Source organism: Macaca mulatta, chromosome 7 (assembly GCF_049350105.2).
Source record: "Macaca mulatta isolate MMU2019108-1 chromosome 7, T2T-MMU8v2.0, whole genome shotgun sequence".
Taxonomy (NCBI): Eukaryota; Metazoa; Chordata; class Mammalia; order Primates; family Cercopithecidae; genus Macaca; species Macaca mulatta.
This window is the reverse complement of record NC_133412.1, coordinates 57691935-57711113: the sequence shown is the minus strand read 5'-3', so window position 1 is coordinate 57711113 and position 19179 is coordinate 57691935. Positions and strand designations below refer to the sequence as shown.

Below are 19179 nucleotides of genomic sequence, written 5' to 3'. Positions count from 1 at the left end.
CTGCCTTGTAAGATCAACCATGAAGGATGGTTGGGAGAAGATGAGATAATGCATCCAAAGGAATCAGCATAGTGCCCAAAACATACACTTAGAAATGTAATTTTTCTTCCCCTTATGGAGCACTTGAGTCCACACATACACGTGTGCACAGTCTGTGCAAACAGCAAATTCAAGGATTCAGTTTGGCGGTTCATTAAAAAGGAAGCCTCCACAGAAGAGTTATGGGAGTGATTGATTAACCACTGCAATTCATTATGAAGGCCAGGAGGGAAGATATTACTGTGACAAATTGCTTAGTTTTCTGTTTTTATGTTAATGCATTTGCCAGCACAAGAGGAGGGGAGAAAAAATAAACAAAAGAAGTTCTAGTGTCAGAGAACCTCTTATTGATTGGGTTCTGGATGACAATCTCATTAAGAATGAGAAGACATGGTTTCTGTCTAAGTGTGATGGCAGCCCCACCCGGGGACAGGAGAATGGCCAGGGTGGCCTCAGGGCATTGCCCCTCCAGCCCTCAGATTCTGTACTCTTAGTATTCCCCTCCCACCTTTTCTAAAGCAGGGATGGTGGGAAGAAAAGAGAGGAGAGAAGGGTAAATGAAAGCAATTATTTTATTCTTTGACAATGGCTTGACTATGTGATAGTGAAGAGCCTCAAGTCTCAGTTTCTATTTCTATAAAATGGGTATAAAATCACCTACTTTTAAAAGACAGAGTATGTATTAAATGAGACAAATGTCACTTATCACTATCTGATACTATGTTATATATTCATTGTCTCCTTTTTGTATCATGGGTCTCCCCACTAAATTAGGGTAACAATGTTGTGTGCTTTGTTCACTACTGTGTTCTCAGCATCTAGAACCCTGCCTAGCACATAGTTGGTGCTATATAAAAAATCAGTTGAATTAATGAATGAATAATGTATATGAGGGGTTTAACACAGCGTCATTACATACTAAGATCTCAAGATTGGTGGTTTTCGGATGAGATCGGGTGTGTTCAGGGTGGTGTGGCCGTAGACTCAACATTGGTGGCTTTCAAAACCTTAGTGAACAGGTGATGGAAAGTTCATCTTGGGATCTGTGAAAGCAAGTTAGACTTAGCTTTGAATCCAGCCACGGATCGGGTAGATTGGTGCAAGGAGGTGGCATAACACAATTGGAATCCTCAAATCCCAGGGGCATGAATGAATCAAAGGTCACTGCCTGTGGGCTGGAGTTACAAGAGGTGAGACTGAGGTCCTGGATTGGTGTTGGCCTGTGGCCTCATCCTGAGATGGAGGCTTATTGAAGCTCCGCTCCTGGGAAGTAAGGGGGCAGGGACATCAGTGCTTTTTCCCTGTGGGCATGGCCTCCCAAAGGCAGGGTGTCTTACATGGGCAGGGGCACCTTGGAGAGCACAAAGGTGGTTCTCAGTCCCAAAAAGTGCTTCTTCTTTGAAAGCCCTTGTCACCTACATCACTGCTCCCCAACCAACCCCCAGGGCTAAGTTAGAGCCTTTTGTTACGAGGTCCAAGCGCACCTCTCCTCTCCTACACACGAACGTGGGTGCCTTTCCTGAGACTCATATCATGAAGCAGGGATGGCTTCTGAATGTTCCCTGCTTTATTCCCAGCATCTAGCATAGTCCCTGGCCCATTATATGGGTTCGATGAAGTCTGTAGAGTGAATGAGTGAAGTACATCCATTATATAGGTAAACAAGAAAACTCTTGTTTACACCCCCTGCCTCTCTCTCTCTCTCTCTCTCTCTCTAATTCAACCACTGCCACTTGTACTTCATTAACAAAAAAAAAAAAGGTTATAACTCTTTGAGCACCAGGATTTCCTATGCAGATTCAGATATGTAGAAAACAGGCATACTTTGGGCCAGGAGACTCCACTGAAGAGTACCGACTGTGATTGGCAGGCGTCTACGTATTCTATGAGAGTTAGCTCCCACCTAAAGGTGCCCCTTTAGTCCTGCACAGATATGTCTTTGTGCCCAGGGGGCTGGGGCCATGCTAAGGGGTGACCCTGAGCACCAGGCCATGGGGAGCAGAGAATGAGAGCCTCTGGAAGCCTGTCACATAGCTCAAGGCCAGCCTGACGCTGCAGCCCATGGTGCAAACAGTTGATTTATTTCAGAGGGATGCATTTGCATTCCAGCTGCTGGCCCAGGGAAGCTTCTCTTTTCCCATTTGCCAAGCACCTGCACTCACACACCCCCGTACATATACTCACACTGTCACAACCCCCCCGCCCACACACAACCACCCAGGCACACTCACACTCACAGACACATGTACACTCTCACACATATTCACACACATCTTACATGTATAACACAGTCACACATACACTTACACAGATGCACACAAAGTCACACACACGTACTTTCAATCATACACACACATACACACCAACTGCATATACTCACACACAACACATAATACATACTTTCTCTCTCACACATAAAGTAACACACACTCATATATACACTCACACATATTCACACTTTACATATACTCATACAGTCACACACTTAAACTCACAAACACACACAGAAACACCCTGGCCAAAATAGAAGGGACAGGTGAGACTCCCTAATTCCTAAAGGAGGCAATGTCCAGGCTCCTCCCCTGTACCTCTGAGTCTGAGGCCCCCGGTTCCTGGCTGGGGCTCTGAGCCATTTTGTTCCACAGAAACGGGGCCCCACAAGCCCCCTGGTCAGCTGGGCCTTGGGCACCCCTGTCCTGGCCTGCCCCACCCCGTTTCCTGCTGAGTTCCCCACCCCAGCTATTGAGGACCCTTCCTCTTTCCCCTTCCCTGTCTCTCTCAGCAAATAATGAACTCCCTAGCTTCCCTGTCCCTTCCATCTCCCACATCCTTGGGTCATTCCCCCTCCCCTGGCTTCCCACTTCCCCAGCAGTAAATGGCAGCACGTCATGGAAAAAATCACACAGGCTTTGGAGTCAATAGGCATGGGTCTGCCTCCTGCCTGGTCACTTTCTGGCTGTGTGGATTTGGGAGGTAAGGCACCCTTTCAGGTTCCAAATTTCCTTATCTGTCAAATGAGATCATTTATATTTCAGATAAACAAATAAATGAGATAAGGAATGGAGGAGTGCCAAGACTGGTACCGAGGGCACCAGTCTGCGCTCGGTATGCATTCACTTCTCTCTCTTTCTTCCTGCCAAGGTTAATCCCTCCATCTGGGCAGCCCCTCATCCGGGCTGAAGTCCGTCACCCTTTACTGTATCAGTCAACTTCTCCTTCAAACACTGACCTTTTCTCCATGTGGCTTCTGCCCCTTGACCTGCACCCTGACACAATCTTCGCTTCCTAAAGAAAGCCTCGCTTGACAACGCAGTAAATTACTACAGAACTTACCATATCGATCTTCATTTCCTTCTCCCACTTCCTCCACCCTTGCTCACTGCAATCAGGTTTCTATTCACCCACCCCCGGTCCCTTTAAATTACACTCCCTGCCTCCTTGCTTCCTTGTGGTACTCAGTGCCCAATTCAGTCACATCCCCTCAACACCTCCACAGTGCAGATGACATCATTCACTTCCTTCAGCAAGGGGTAGGAGGGCGAGGTGGCCAGAGGCACACAGCCTTACTTCAAATCCTGGCTCAGCCACTCCCCAGCGGTGCAGGCTCAGGCCAGCCACATGCTCTCTGTAAGCCTCAGTTTCATCACCTATAAAATGGTACTACAAGAAGCACCAGCCTTATTGGTGGTTGTAAGGACTGCATGAGATAATGCATGTTGAGTGTTGCCCATGTGACAAGTGTTCAACATCATTATTGCTGATTATGACCCTTAGAATCTTCTCCCCCTCAGAAACCTGAGGCTCCAACATCCTGTTGACATCCTTCCCAGTCTTTACACATGGGACCTCTCCAGGGCTCTGTCTTCAAGCTTCAGGGTCTATCCTATAAAATATTATGCTCTTCCACCACTGCCCCATCTTCTCCCATGGCCCCACCTCCATACCTCTGGTCTCAGTGTCTCTCCTGTGTCCCACATCTGGACTGTCGTGGGACTTCTGCACATCTCTTTCTGGAAGAGACTCTCTCTGCCTGGGTTTAGACTACCATCCTTGGTCTCACAGCAGGGGAGCGGAGTCATCAGGTTATTCTTTAGTGAGAGTACTCCAGAAGAAATAGGGCCTGAAAACAGCAACCCTGATGAGGAGGTAGCTGCCAGCAGGGCAAAGGAAAGGGACACTAACTTTGAGCGTTTGTCCCGTTAGATCTAATGTCAGTCCTGCAAGGTAAGCACTAATGATCCTGTTTCAAAGATGAAGGGCTGGAAATGAATCTAACTCCAAACCCCATGCTCCACCCACTCTGCCACACTCTATCTGAAACAGTATCTATTTTTAAATACACTTTTCCCCAGACACTGTGCCAGTTACTCTATCATTTTAATGCTTCCAGTGACCCTAGAAAGGAGTTATTCCCATTTTACAGATGAATAAACTGAGGTTTGGTGGCTTTCTCAGGCTGAGGCCAATTTTGAGGTTAGTTCAACTAATGATAAAACATATTCTATTTGATACCTAATCTCTGTCCTTGACTCTCTACCTGCCACATTTAATATGCATGCACATACATAACTAAGTTCTGAAGAGAGAATCTTCCAGAGGTACCCTTGCTAGAAGGGCTGATGGAGTCCAATCCCAGAGTGCAAGTCTAGGTAGAGTTGCCTTTTAACACCAAAACTTGAGGTGGAAACTAGACTTTTTGACTGCATTATATTTTGGCCTGTTACAAGAACTCTTCAAATCAAAAGGCAGCTCCATATTTCATAATCTACTAAGATTTCAAGGGTTAGTGCAATTTTCCACAGATAACAAAAGGTAAGTTCAAGGAAATTGTTCTTTGCTTATGAATCAGATATTACTTGGCTTTCTCTGGGGAAACAGGCTTTTACTTCCATAAAAACAAGTATAAAGAATGCAATAGCTGGTTGAGTGAGCCTAAGTTTAGTTATGAGACATGTGAGTGGCTTTCACTATATGATGCTACACTCAGAAATTTCAGATTTGGGTAAATTAGAAGAAAATGTTGTTTAAAATGTTTTTTAAACAACAACAACAACAAAACACTGTCGCAGAATTGAGAAGCCCAAGGTTAAAGTCTCATCTCTTGAATAGTTAATATATTCACATAGCACAAACATCAAAAAGTGTAAAAAGATATGTACTGAGAACTTTGCTACCCACTCTATTTCCCATCCTCCAATTTCTATCCCTTTGCAAAAGTAATCACTGTTATTATTTGGCTGGTGCAAAAGTAACTGCTCTCCACGCAGAGCTGTGTGGAGTCTCAATAGAGCAGCTGCTCAGGCACACACAGAGACCCGGGAGCTTTACAAATCTTTGGATTGATTATTTAATTGCTTCGTAACAGATGAGCAAAAAAGGTAGTTTAATTTCACAAAGATATTATCTCTCACTGTTTCTGAGGAAAAGAAACTTAAGAGATCTTGCTGGAAGATTCTGGCTTAGGGTCTGTGATGATGTTGAATTCAACTTGTTGGCCAGGGCTGCAGTTATCTGAAGAACTGATAGATGCTAGAGGATCTGCATCAAAACTTTCATACGGCTGTTGACAGGAGGCCTCAGTTCCTCTGAGGATGCTCACAACATGGCAACCAGCTTCTCCCAGATCAAGGGATCCAAGAGAGAAAGAAAGGAACCAAGATGGATGCTACTGTGTTTTTCATAACCTAATCATGGAAGTGACATACCATAACTTATGCCAAATTGTAGTAGTCATCCATACCAAAACTGGGACAGTGTAGAGGGAACTACACAAAGCATGAACATCAGAAGGTGGGGATAGCTGGGGATCATCTTAGGTGTTCATTACCACAACATTGTTAAGGGTCGTTATAGAAAAACTGCTGAAACACAAAGACAAATAGACCATCTTAAAAGCAGCCAGAGAAGAAGGAATAATACATTTGAAAGTGCAACAATAGGACAGAATCAATGGAAGCCAGAGGCAATGGAATAATATCAAAATGCTTACAAATTAAAAATGATTAAATTCAAATGACAACCTAGAATTCTTAACCTGACAAAAATATCTTTCATAATGAAACTGAAACAAAGAAATTTTAGACAAGCAAAAATTAAGAGAATTCACTAGCAACAGATTTATCTTAAAATAAATATTAAAAGCATTCTTGAGGCAGAAGGAAATTAATCCCAAATGGAAGTCTGGAGATACAAGAAAGAATGAAGAGCTACGAGAATGGTAAATCTGTGGGCAAACTAAATTACTTGCTCTATAAAACAATAATATAATATTTTGCAGTTAAAAATATAAAACAACAATAGTGTAAGAAAGGTAGATTAATGGAGTTCAAGCATTTTAAGATCTTTGCATTGTCAGAGAAGTGGTAAATGTGATAATCTATGTTCAACAGTAGTAAGAAAATAGTGCATGTTTCAGGCCAATTATACATAAAGGTTATCACTAAAATAATGCTTTTTTAAAAGAGATAATTATCAACCTAACTGGGATGTTCACATAGCATAATAAAAAAAAATACTTATTCCAAAAAAAAAAAAAAAGAATAGAAAAAGGATAGCATTTAAGTAGAAAAAAAAATAGACAGCAATGATAGATATAAACCAAAATCTTTAAGTAATTATATTAAAAGTAAATAGAATATATCAAATAAAATAGAAAGAATTTCATACTGTATTAAAAATAATCCTTTGGGAGGCCCAGGTGGGTGGATCATTTGAGGTCAGGAGTTCAAGACCAGCCTGGCCAACATAGTGAAACCCCATCTCCACTAAAAATACAAAAATTAGCCGGCATGGTGGTGTGCCCCTGTAATCCCAGCTACTCGGGAGGCTGAGGCAGGAGAATCCCTTGAACCCAGAAGGCAGAGGTTGCAGCAGTGAGCCGAGATGGTGCAGTGGCACCCTGAGTGACAGAGCGAGACTCCATCTCAAAAAAATAAAAAAGAAAGAAAGAAGGAAAGAAAGAAAGAAAGAAGGAAGAAAGGAAGGAAGGAAGGAAGGAAGGAAGGAAGGAAGGAAGGAAGGAAGGAAGGAAGGAAAGAAAGAAAGAAAGAAAGAAAGAAAGAAAGAAAGAAAGAAAGAAAGAAAGAAAGAAAGAAAGAAAGAAAGAAAAGATGAAAAGAAAAGGGTGGGAAAAAATATATTATGCAAACGTTAAATAAAAGAAAACAGATGTAAGTAGACAAAAATTAGACCAAGTGGATTTTAAGGAAACAATGAGTAGAAATTAAGGCAAATATTTCTTAATGAAAAAGGGTTAAAACACCAAAAAGTTATAACAAATATAAATGTTTATGCACTTAATCACATAGGTGCAGAGAATAAAAAATGGACAGAAATAAAATTTCAGAAAAGAAATGAGAAAACACACAAACACATAATCACAGTAGATTTTAGCATCTCTCTTTATTAATTATTAAAATAAACATACAAGGACAAAATTCAGTAAGGAAGCAAAAGATTTGAATAGCCTAATTGTTTTAGTTCTGTCAGTTTTTGCTGCAAGAGTTTTCAAGATCTATAGTTAGATGGACACACATTTAGAATTCCTGTGAATTTTTGAAGCATTTACTCTTAGTATTATGAACTACCCTTTTTATTTCGAGTCATATTCTTTGCTCAGAAGTCTTTGATATTAACATAGACATTTCAGCTCCCTTATGACTAGCATTTCCAGGGATAGCTTTTTCATCTTTTTGCTCGTTATTAACCTGTATCCTTAGATTTAAAATGTGATTCTTGTAGACATGATAGAGATGAGTCTTACTCTTAGTCTTACTTTTTCATTCATTAGACAATCTCTACCTTTCTTTTCTTTCTTCTTTTTTTTTTTTTTGAAATGAAGTTTCACTCTTGTCCCCCAGGCTGTAGTGCGATGGCACGATCTCAACTCACTGCAACCTCAGCCTTCTAGGTTCAAGCTATTCTTCTGCCTCAGCCTCCTGAGTAGCTGGGACTATAGGCATGTGTCACCATGCCTGGCTAATTTTTGTATTTTTAGTAGAGACAGGGTTTTTCCATATTGGTCAGGCTGGTCTTAAACCCCTGACCTCAGGTGATCCACCTGTCTCGACCTCCCAAAGTGCTGGAATTATAGGCATGAGCCACCGCACCCAGCCATCTCTATCTTTTAATTGGAGTGTTTACACTATTTACTATGTCATTATTAATATGTTGGGCTTAAGTCTCTCCTTTTTGTTATTTTTTCTTTTTGTTATTTTGTTATTTATTTGTTCTATCTTTTTTTGTGTTTTGATTTCCCACTTTTCTTACCTTCTTTGATTTAACTGAGCATTTTCATATTCTATATTATCTCCCTTACTAGATTATTAGCTATACTTCTTTGTTGTACTTTATATTCATTTTTTCTATTACAGTAAACATCTTTAACACATTGTCATACATCTTCCAATAGTCTAATCCCACTTTGTATATAATGTAAAAACTTTGCAGATATTCGCTTACATTTCTCTCCACCAGAACTTTGTGCTACTTTTGTCAAATAATTTACTTGTGCATTTTATAAATCTCAAATATATTGCTGTTAATTTTTTGCTTAAAAAGTGAATAGTATAAGGACTTCTGCTTCTGACCAAAATGGAGTAGAAACAAACAGATTGTCTTCCCACATGAAACAACTCAAAAACAAGCAGACCGAATAAATAAAACTGTAGTTTTCAATACACAGGAAGCAGGCAAAAAAAGACGGTAATCATGAGAGACAGGAAACAAACAAGGTGAGTCATGTGATTGCACCAGTGGAGTAAGGAAGAGAAGAGAGTTGCACAGAGAAAGAACTCGGATATATTAAGAGCCTCCCTTGAGCAGCAACACTAGGAAAGAGCTATCCAAAATAATTAGAGGGAGCAGTATTCAGTTCTCAGCGGGGCTGGGAATAGTGTTAGTTCCCTAAAAGTGGAATTTATTTGGAAACAAAAGCCTTTTCTAAATAACTTGTGGGTCAAAAAAAATCAAAAGGTAAATTTACTAGGAACTGAACAAAAGTGAAAACAGTGTAACAAAATTTGCAGGGTGCTACAAAAGCAGCACTTAGAGGGAAATTCATAGCACTAAACACCTATATTAGAAAAGAAGATATGTCTCAAGTAAATGACCTTAGCTTCCACCTTAAGAAGCAAGAAAAATGAAGAGTAAATAAACTTAAAGTAGAAGAAAGAAAACGATGAAAATCAGAATGGAAAAAAAATTAAAAGCTGAAAAACGATAGAGAAAATTAAACAAAAAACAAAAGCTGGTTTGTTAAAGAAGATAAATAAAATTGGAAAACTCTAGCCAGGCTGATCAGGAAAAAGAGAGAACACATTACTAATATTAGCAATGAGAGTGGCAATGCCACTACAGAATATAGATATTAAAAGCATTATGAGAAAATATTATGAACAACTTTAAATCCTCTTTAAATCATTGAGCATATTTATAATACCTGATTAAAAGTATTTGTGCCTGCTGTTTCCATAATCTCAGTCATTTCAGGTTTATATATTGGATGTTTTAAATTATGGGTTTAATTTTCTTGCTGACGTTTTCCTGCTTCTTTACACATCTATCAAGTTTTTATGTGTGTTTGACATTGTAAATGTCAGTATTATTCAGTATCTAGACTGTGTTGATGTACTTTAAAGAGTGCTGGCCGGGTGACCTGGTGACTCATGACTGTAATCCCAGCACGTTGGGAGGCTGAGGTGGGTGGATCACCTGAGTCAGGAGTTCAAGACCAACGTGGCCAAAGTGGTGAAACTTCATCTCTACTAAAAATACAAAAAATTAGCTGTGCATGATGGCAGGCACCTGTAATCCCAGGTACTTGGGAAGCTGAGACAGGAGAATTGCTTGAACCCGGGTGGAGGTTGCAGTGAGCAGAGATCACACCACTGCGCTCCAGCCTGGGCAACAGAACAAGACTCCATCTCAAAAAAAAAAAAAAAAAAGTACTGAAGTATGCCTTGTCAGGTAGCTAAGGTACTGTGGAGCAGCTTGGCTTTCTGGAGACTTGTTTAGGACAATTCTAGAGCAGTCTTTCTCTAGGTTTACCTTAGTCCTATTGCTAAAGCATGACCTTTACATTGTCTCTTCTGAATGTACTGGGAGTTCAGTTATTTCATTGCATGATGGCTGGTCAGAATTCAAATGTCTCCCATGTCTCTGTGAGCTCTGAGAATTGTTCAGTTTACAGTTACCCAGTAGTAGTTCTTTGTCCAGCCTCGTGGAGTATCACTGAAGCATGTGCTATTTAGTATTCGACTAAAGACTCAAGAGGGTGCATATGCAGATTTATGGAGCTTCTTTTATTGAATAGCTCCCTCCCCTCCAGTACCTGGGTCTGATGTCCAGCTGTATAGGTCTCCACAAACTACGATCTCTGTTTCTCAACTCGGCAAGATCACTGTGCTCTGCTGGTCTGCTCCCTAAATCATGGTCCAGAAAGTGCCCTAGACAGATAGTCAGGGGACCTGAGTGATGGCCTTGTTCGTTATTCAGATATCACAGTCCTGTGCTGCCTATTGTATAATGCCTGAAGACAATTATTTCATTTATTTTACATATTTTGTTCACTTTTCTAAATGTTTACTGTGGGAGAACAAGTCCAGTGTCAGTTTCTCTGTCATGGCCAGAAGCAGAAGTTGACTCATTTATGTATGCAGGTGTATTTATCAAAGCTTGCTGTACAATTTTCTTGGTGTCATGCATAGAAAAAAGCCTTTATATTAACTTATATTTTCTGCCAGTACCTTAATGGCTTTATAGTTATTAATATTAAATTCTTTAGGCCATGTAGACTTTATTTTGGTAAGAGATGTAAGGCATTAGTCTAGCTTTTCACAAATGGTTAGCCAATTGTGCTAACCCAATTTTCTAAATAATCTATCCTTTCCTTAGAGGTATAAAATGCCTCCTTTATATACTAAATTTACCTGTAATTGCATCTATATCTTGACTCTTTTTTTTTTTTCAGATAAATTGTCCATTGCTGAAGCAGTATAGGAAAATTACTCTGAGTTCCGAAATACTGACTTACAAACTAATTGTTAAAGCACACTCCACAGAAAGAAAATGTGCTGAAATGAAAATAACATGGGATGTAGAGGCAAAGAATATTGACTCAACTCTCTGTTCTACTGCATATTCTCTGTATAACATTGGTCAAGTCACTAAACCCATGAGCATCAGTTTCTTCAGTAGTAAGATGGGAACAATGACATTCCATTATTTCCACTTCACTTTTAAAGCTCTGTATTCCAGCAGGACAGAACTTCTCCGTATTCATAAGATATTTTCCTTTTAAACATCTCCACATCCTGGCCCACACTGTTATCTCTATTTGAAATAGCTTTCTTATTTTCTTCTCTTGGTGGTGAACTCTTATTCACCTTGCAATAAATAGATATGCCATCTCTTCTCTGGTGCTAGATTCTCCAGCTACTTAACCCTTTTGCTCCCAACAGTCTGCACCCACATCTCATTGTGCTATAATTATTTATTTACACATCTGTCTCTTGTGGCTGATTTCAAACTCCCTGGCAATAGAAGCTGTATTTTTCTTATCATTCTCTAATCATCAGAATTAACAGGAGGTGCTCAGTGGGCAGTGGTTGAATGAACTGGTGAATGAATGGATACACAGCTGCAGGGCCGAGTGAATGGCTCAGCAGATTGGCTGTCCCATTCTGCCCTTGGTAAGCACACTCCAGACAAGGTGTTTGCCTTTGTGGCTCAATTTTCTATAGTCTTTTCTTCTTCCAGATGACAGAACCGGAGACCAGAGCCCTTCTCCCTCTTGTGGGACTCCTGAGCCCTTGGGCCAAATCCCTGAAAGCCTATTTAGAGTTCCTCCAGTCAATGTTCACCTCTTTCCCAGCAATCTCTTTGCTCCCTGCTTTCTCTGTGGGCTCTGGGTTCCTAATTCAGGGTTTTTGTAACCTCAGGACATTCACATAAACCTTCAGGTTTACTGTGGCTACTTGGTGGTTCTGACCACTGGCTTTTGACCTGGCTCTTAATTCCCACCTCTCTGTCTTCCTGGGCTGACCAACCACCTGTCACAGCCCGTTGAATCAGAGGAAGGCAACTAACATTTGCTGAGTGATTATTATGAGCTGGGTGCTTTGTATACGGATTTACATTTCATCCTCTCAAAAACTTGTGAGCTTAAGGCTACTGTTTCCATTTACAGAAACCCAGAGAGGTTGAAGCTTGCTCAAGCTTAGAAAGTGGCCGATTCAGTACTCAAGCCCGTGTCTGTCTGATTCTAAAGACTGTGTCCTTTCCACATCTTCCTGTGAACTGTCTGGTCTGTTTCCTGGGTATTGGTTGTCACATGGTCATCTGAGCTGAGATGTGCTGGAGTGGGCCAATTTATTTAGACTTCTGGTGTAAATCCATGGGAATGGTTCTGTCTAGGCTCACGGAGCAGTAGGTCTTCCTCCAGGGCAAACTCCAAGCCAAACACCACTTGGGATTTTGAGGTACAGCACCTGGGCTCACTGAAATCTGAAAAGTCCTGGCTGTGTTGCTTGAAGGTTAGAAGAGCTAGTGCAATACTCATGTCTTTGGTTTCTTTGGTCTGAAATAATAATCCCCGCTTACCAGGCTAAAGTGGGGAGGTAATGAATAACCCACAGGGAAATGTCTAACAGAAACAAGCACAGATGAATGTGGTTCACACATCGCACCCCCTCCCAGACACCCGCATACCCACCCCCAGGGCAAAAACAGTTGCAAAGGGCAGATCAGCTCTGGAATCGATTGCCTGGCTTTCTATTAACCATGTCTTTTACTTTCTGTATTCTGATGCTTTGATATCTGGGGCCTTCTGACCCTGGATAGACTGCCTCTTCCAGAGTTAGCTAGTTCCTAGTGATAGTGAACAACTCACCTGTGAGTGCACTTTTTAAATGCAAACCAATCAATCCAGAGGCCACACTCCAATCACCCTTTGTATCAGGCTCTTACACTCTGGGCCACTGTTGGCTTGGCCACAATTAGTGACAGCCCATATGAAATTGTTTGAACTGGTCAGTCTTAAGTCTGCTTACCCTACCTTGCCCCTTCCACTCTCAGAAACCACAACAAAGGCTCCTGCCCACAACTCCCTCTCTCTCTCTCTGCCTCCTGATCCACTCTAGTACTTCCTGTGGCCCCCGTGGCATGGTCTGCCCCCTTCTCTTGGAAACTATATGTATACATATATATGTGTGTGTGTGTGTGTGTGTGTGTGTGTGTGTGTGTATATATATATTTTTTTTTTTTTTGAGACGGAGTCTCGCTCTGTCGCCCAGGCTGGAGTGCAGTGGCGTGATCTAGGCTCACTGAAAGCTCTGCCTCCCAGGTTTACTTAGGCCATTCTCCTGCCTCAGCCTCCTGAGTAGCTGGGACTACAGGTGCCCGCCACCATGCCCAGCTAACTTTTGTATTTTTAGTAGAGACAGGTTTTCACCATGTTAGCCAGGATGGTCTCAATCTCCTGACCTCATGATCTGCCTGCCTCGGTCTCCCAAAGTGCTGGGATTACAGGCGTGAGCCACCGTGCCTGGTCGGAAACTATATGTTTAATGGCAATCACCTTCCTAGCTATTGGCCTTATATCTTACATTTTCTATTAATACACTATACTTTAAAAAAGGCTTTGAATCCAAGATTCAAGGCACCAGCTGTATAATCTCAGGCATACCTCTCTGAGCCTCCATTTTCTCAACTATAAAATGGGGACAGTCATCGTTTCTCCTTCTTCTCCTCCTCCTCCTCTTCTTCTTCTTCTTTTTTTTTTGTTTTTTTTTGTTTTTGAAACAGAGTCTTGCTCCATCACCATTACTGGAGTGCAGTGGCGCAATCTCAGCTTACTGCAACCTCTGCCTCCCAGGTTCAAGTGATTCTCCTGCCTCAGTCTCCCAAGTAGCTGGGATACAGGCATGCACCACCATGCCCGGCCAATTTTTGTAATTTTATTTTAGTAGAGACAGGGTTTCACCATGTTGGCCAGGCTGGTCTCAAACTCCTGACCTCAGGTGACCTGCCCACCTTGGCCTCCCAAACTGCTGGGATTACAGACATGAGCCAACGCGCCTGGCCCACCATTTCTATTTCTTAAGATGGTTGTGAGGATTAACTAAGGGATCACCTGACACAGGCTAAGTGCTCAACCAGGGTTAATGCCATTAGTGTGATGATCACTGCTGTGCATTTGGTACTCACCAAGCACCCACCATGGTGCAATGCACATTCTGGGACACAGTGCAGTCCTGATTTGGACGAGGACAAGCTATTAAGACCCCTTCTCTGTGTGTTTCCTGACCATCCAAATACAAATTGGGGCCCCTAGCATCTAGAGTTCTGAAGAATTATACATCCGTTCAGGAGAGGCCGGGAGTGGAACCTGGCCAGTCTTAGGACCTGAAGGAACAGTTATTCTGACTGGCGAATAGCAGACCTGCATTGGACACAGAGTGTTGCTTGCCACGTGGATGGCAGGAGGCTGGATGGACAAGCAGATGGCACTGCTAACTTGGTGTCAGAGTAGAGGTCAAGTGAGAACACGGTGAGCCAGGTTGATGGCTAGGAGTCAGGAGAAGGTGATTGGTCAAAGCTACGTTATAGGAGCATCAACCTATATACAGAGACCATGTTACCAAGACCATTTTTTTTTTTTTTTTTTTTTTTTTTGCGACGGAGTCTCTCTCTGTCACCCAGGCTGGAGTGCAGTGGCATGATCTCAGTTAACTGTAAGCTCCGCCTCCCAGGTTCATGCCATTCTCCCGCCCCAGCCTCCCGAGTAGCTGGGACTACAGGCGCCCGCCACCAAACCTGGCTAATTTTTTTTGATTGTTTTTGTATGTTTAGTGGAGACAGTGTTTTACAAGACCATTCTTTACCTGGGTGTGCTGCAGGAACTGGACCAGTCTTGCAGGTGGAGCAGTGGCTGGGCTGAGGATATATAGACAGAAGATAGTGACTTCTAGGAACCCAGATACTCCTTGATCCTCCCCAAAACAGAGGTTTCCAAGTGCACATGGACTGCACTCTTGGAGCTGAGCTAGGTTGGCAAATGTAACCTGCAAGGCTCTACATAATTGTTCCTGTGCATGAAACAATAGCATAATGTGGTAGCACCAGTGATAGGATGTGAATGTGTTAGGGAAATGTTGTTGACCTAGTTGGTACAGGAAGAGGGTCAGAGCAGGTATGTGAGATCAGTGATTCTCAAATTTGAGCATGCCTTAGAATCACCTACAGGGCTGTATAAATCATAAATTACTGGGTCTCCAGCCCCAATCTCCTGCAATTTTCTGATTCAGGTCTAGGGTGGGGCCTGAGAATTTGCATACCTAACATGCTCCTACACTAGCCAGCACTATGCTAGTTAATATTTTTCAAAAATAACTGCTTCCCTTCCCTACCAGGCACCATGCTCTTAGGACCTTCCTTGAGCAAGGAGTCTATTTTCATACCTGAAGACATCAGGCTTAGTTTTATGACATGGCTTGGCAATGAAATGTGAATGTAGGGATTATGCCAAGAACTATTGTGGACTTCTGCCATGTCTCTTTTCGTCTCTGTCAGGAGACCCGAATGTCCCAGTTGTAGGGCTGCTCATTCAGTCTGGGTCTTATAATGAAGAAGACATGAGATCCAGCTGCACCTGACCCATGATGAACATGTGACATGGGAAATAAGCAAACTGTTGTCATAAGTAACTGAGATTTGGGGAACTGCTTGTTAGAGAAGCATACCATGGCTTAAAGTGACTGATATAGAAGACTTCCTAGAGAAAATGATGCTGAATAGAGTCTTAAAGGTGAATTATCTAGATAGAGAGGAGGCAAGGCTATAGGGACCTGATAAAGGAATCTTCATCCTATAGGGACCTGATAAAGGAAACCTCAAATGTGACATGTCTAAAACAAAGCCTTAGATGCCATTTGCCATCCCCAAATTGTTCCTTCCAAAGTCTTCTGCAAGACATTAAATAGCACCATCACCTACCCTCTTTCTAAAGGCAAAAAATCAGGAAGCCCTCCTTAATCAACTTGTCTAATTCCCCCACTGCCCTCATCAGCAAGTCCAGCTGTCTGCACCTACAAATACAAGGTCAACTCCAGGGTCTCATCCTAGTTTAAGCTGCCACTATCTCTCCCCTGTGTTATTTGCAACTACCCGCTTACTGGTCTCCCTGTTTCCACCCTTGCTTCCCTTTACTCCATCTCCACACTGCAGCCAGAGCAATAAGATAAAAATATAAATCAGATTATGGATTAGGTTATTTCACTGCTTGCAATCTCCAAAGGCTTCCAATTATATTTAAAATAAAACCTCACCTCCTTATTGTGGCCTGCAAAGCCTGACATAATCTAGCCCCTGTCTACTTCACCAATCTCTCCTCACACCATGTTCTCTAGTCCAGTTCAGTAAGTTCAAGACACACTGGGCTTCTTCCTAATCTTCATTCCTATCTCAGGACCTTTGCACTGTTCCCTCTGCCGGAAGTGTTTTTCCTCAGTTGCTCACATGTCACCGCCCTGAAAGCCCTCCTTGGCTACCCTAACTAACAAGTTCCTCTGTTGCTCTCCAAGTTGATCTCTCCCAATTTTTCCTTTCCTTTCCTTCATTGCCCTCATTACTGATTACAATTATTTATTTGCCTATTTGATTGTTATCTGCACACTCATTAGAATCAAAGTTCCAAGATAGAAGATTAAAGATTTTCGTTCATTCGTGCATTCACTCCTTCATTCAACAAATATTTATTAAGCATCTAGTATGTAGAAGACATTGTCAGTTCTGGGGACATAGCAGGCAATACTATTTCAACAATAAACCACTGCCTTAAACATTACAGTTGCTCAACAAATATTAGTTGACTAAATAAATGAGTAAACCAAAAGGTAGGAAAAAGGTTGAATCAGAAGGATGTAGATCACATATACATTACTAACAGTAAAACTAGCTTTAATAACAAAGCAACAAAATTGCTAAATTAGACTGGCTGGGACATCCGGATCAAACAATATTGGTCCAGAGAAAATGGGCTAGGAAAGGCTGCCTCATTGGGATTTCTGAAATTATGCAAGAATCATTAAAATGTAGAATATGACTGTGAGTAACCAGCATGAAAATACCAAGTGCATTTCTTCTATTCACAGAATGACTACCCAGTAACTTATTAGGTATAATTTATTAAGGGCTTTCCTTGACAAATGAAAGGAAACTGTATTTGCAAAGGAAACTGCAAATACAGTTTCCTTTCATTTGCAAATTTGTACTGCCGATTTCTATCAATAACTTTGTATCTAGGATTTAATGAATCTCAGGAATTTTTATAAACTGCTGCAAGTCAAAGTCAAGAGACAGTATTTGCAGGAAGCAGTGTTTCAAGGGTTGAAATGCTATACCTGGTTCTGGCCAGAAACTCTGAAGTTCTCTTCTTGTTTTCAGATACTGGAATATTCTTCACGTAATGCAGTATCACTTTTGTGTGAAGTCACATGTAACTTGTCCCCCTCCTTTCTATCACGAGAACTACTGAAGATATAAACCAAATCCAGGTACAGAAAAATCTCAATAATTCAGGCTATGGAGAAAGCCAGTGGGAGCCATTGCGAAGCCTGAATTCTAGAGCACTAGGGTATGGTATATGTGTTTTTTAAAAACGTACACTCAATAATATAAAGTAAGTCAACCAAGTATTGACTTTTGCTAGTACTTGGTGGGGAGGAAGCTAAATTAATGATATATGAAAATACCTTACAATCGCATATTACATATTGATTTGTCCTCAGAAGGAAGATAAACATTTTTTCCTATGAGATTACTTATACATTATTTTCTTAATTCACTTTTTCAGAGCACTTTCGATTGAATTTCAGGCAAAATGCAATCTAGGCCTAGTCCAGCTAAATGCAAACTTTGGATTTGTAGGTCTACATTTTTTATTGCAAAACTTAAAAGCATTCTTATATCCACCATTGTAGAGTTACTCTAACATTCTTCAAAATTTTATCAGAGACTTCTTGCTGTTTTTAGGTGTCAAGATACTAATTGCTTTTTACAATGTGCTGTGACTCATGCCTAATCACTTTCCTTTAATGACTCAAGCAGGGAAACCAGTGATATTTGTGAATAGTAGATGGGATAAAAGGAGCTGGACACATTCTTTCTTCAACATCTGCCATGATATCATTTCATAAGCAAGAAATGTGCCAAGGCTTCTGCCCAAGTAAGCTATTATTCATTTATTTCATTGTTGAAGAATGCCTTAACATGACTAGGATAGAAAAATTATGTTGATATGCTTATACAGGAAAAAAAATGAACAGACCAAAGGAGAAGAATAAAAAGCCCAGGAAACCACAAAGACTTTCAGCAGCTTTATGCCAAAGGGGAAAAAGTGATCTTTGTAATGAATGGTGCTGATCAGTGGATATCAAAACGGGAAAATAAACATACCTTCACCCCCTACTTCACACAAGTTACAGCTATCAATTCTAGAAGTACAGGTTTCACTATGAAAAATTATTAAAGTTTCTAGAAGAAACATAGAGCATCTTCCATCCTCATGACCTTGTAGTATGAAAAGATTTCTTAAATAGATCCCAAATTCCCAATCATATTGGGAAAAATAATACATTTCTATATTAAATTAAGAACCTTTATTCATTGGCCAAATGCAGTGGCTCACAGCAGCCTCCCAAAATGCTGTAATCCCAGCACTTTGAGAGGCCAAGGTGGGCGGATCCCTTGAGCTCAGGAATTCAAGACCAGTCTGGGCAGCATAGTGAGAATTTGTCTCTACAAAAAATGCAAAACAAACGAACAAAAAAATTAGCCACACATGGTAACACACACCTGTAATCCCAGCTACTTAGGAGGCTGAGGTGGGAGTATGGGTTGAGCCTGGGAGGCAGAAGTTGCAGTGGGCCAAGAATCACACCCACTGCACTCCAGCCTGAGTGACCAAGTGAGACCCTGTCTCAAAAAACAAACTAACTAACTAACTAACTAAATAAATAAATAAATAACCTTCATTCATCAAAAAGACACCAACATCAAGAAAGCAAAAACTACAGCTCACAGAATGGAAAGTAATATTTCCAACATTTATCTAACAGAGAACACATTTCCATAATAAATAAA

The 19179-nt window shown here is 41.2% G+C and overlaps 1 long non-coding RNA gene across 2 annotated transcripts in view; it reads left to right on the top strand.

Moving 5' to 3' along the window:
- Nucleotides 1-19179, top strand: part of LOC114675414 (uncharacterized) — a 197894-nt gene that overhangs the window by 170467 nt on the left and 8248 nt on the right. Inside the window, exon 3 of one of the 2 annotated variants that reach the window (XR_013395852.1) lies at nucleotides 18145-18262. This is a non-coding gene — a long non-coding RNA (uncharacterized LOC114675414). Of the gene's footprint in view, nucleotides 1-18124; nucleotides 18263-19179 lie in introns of those variants that run through there. The other variant, XR_013395853.1, reaches the window with a different exon arrangement.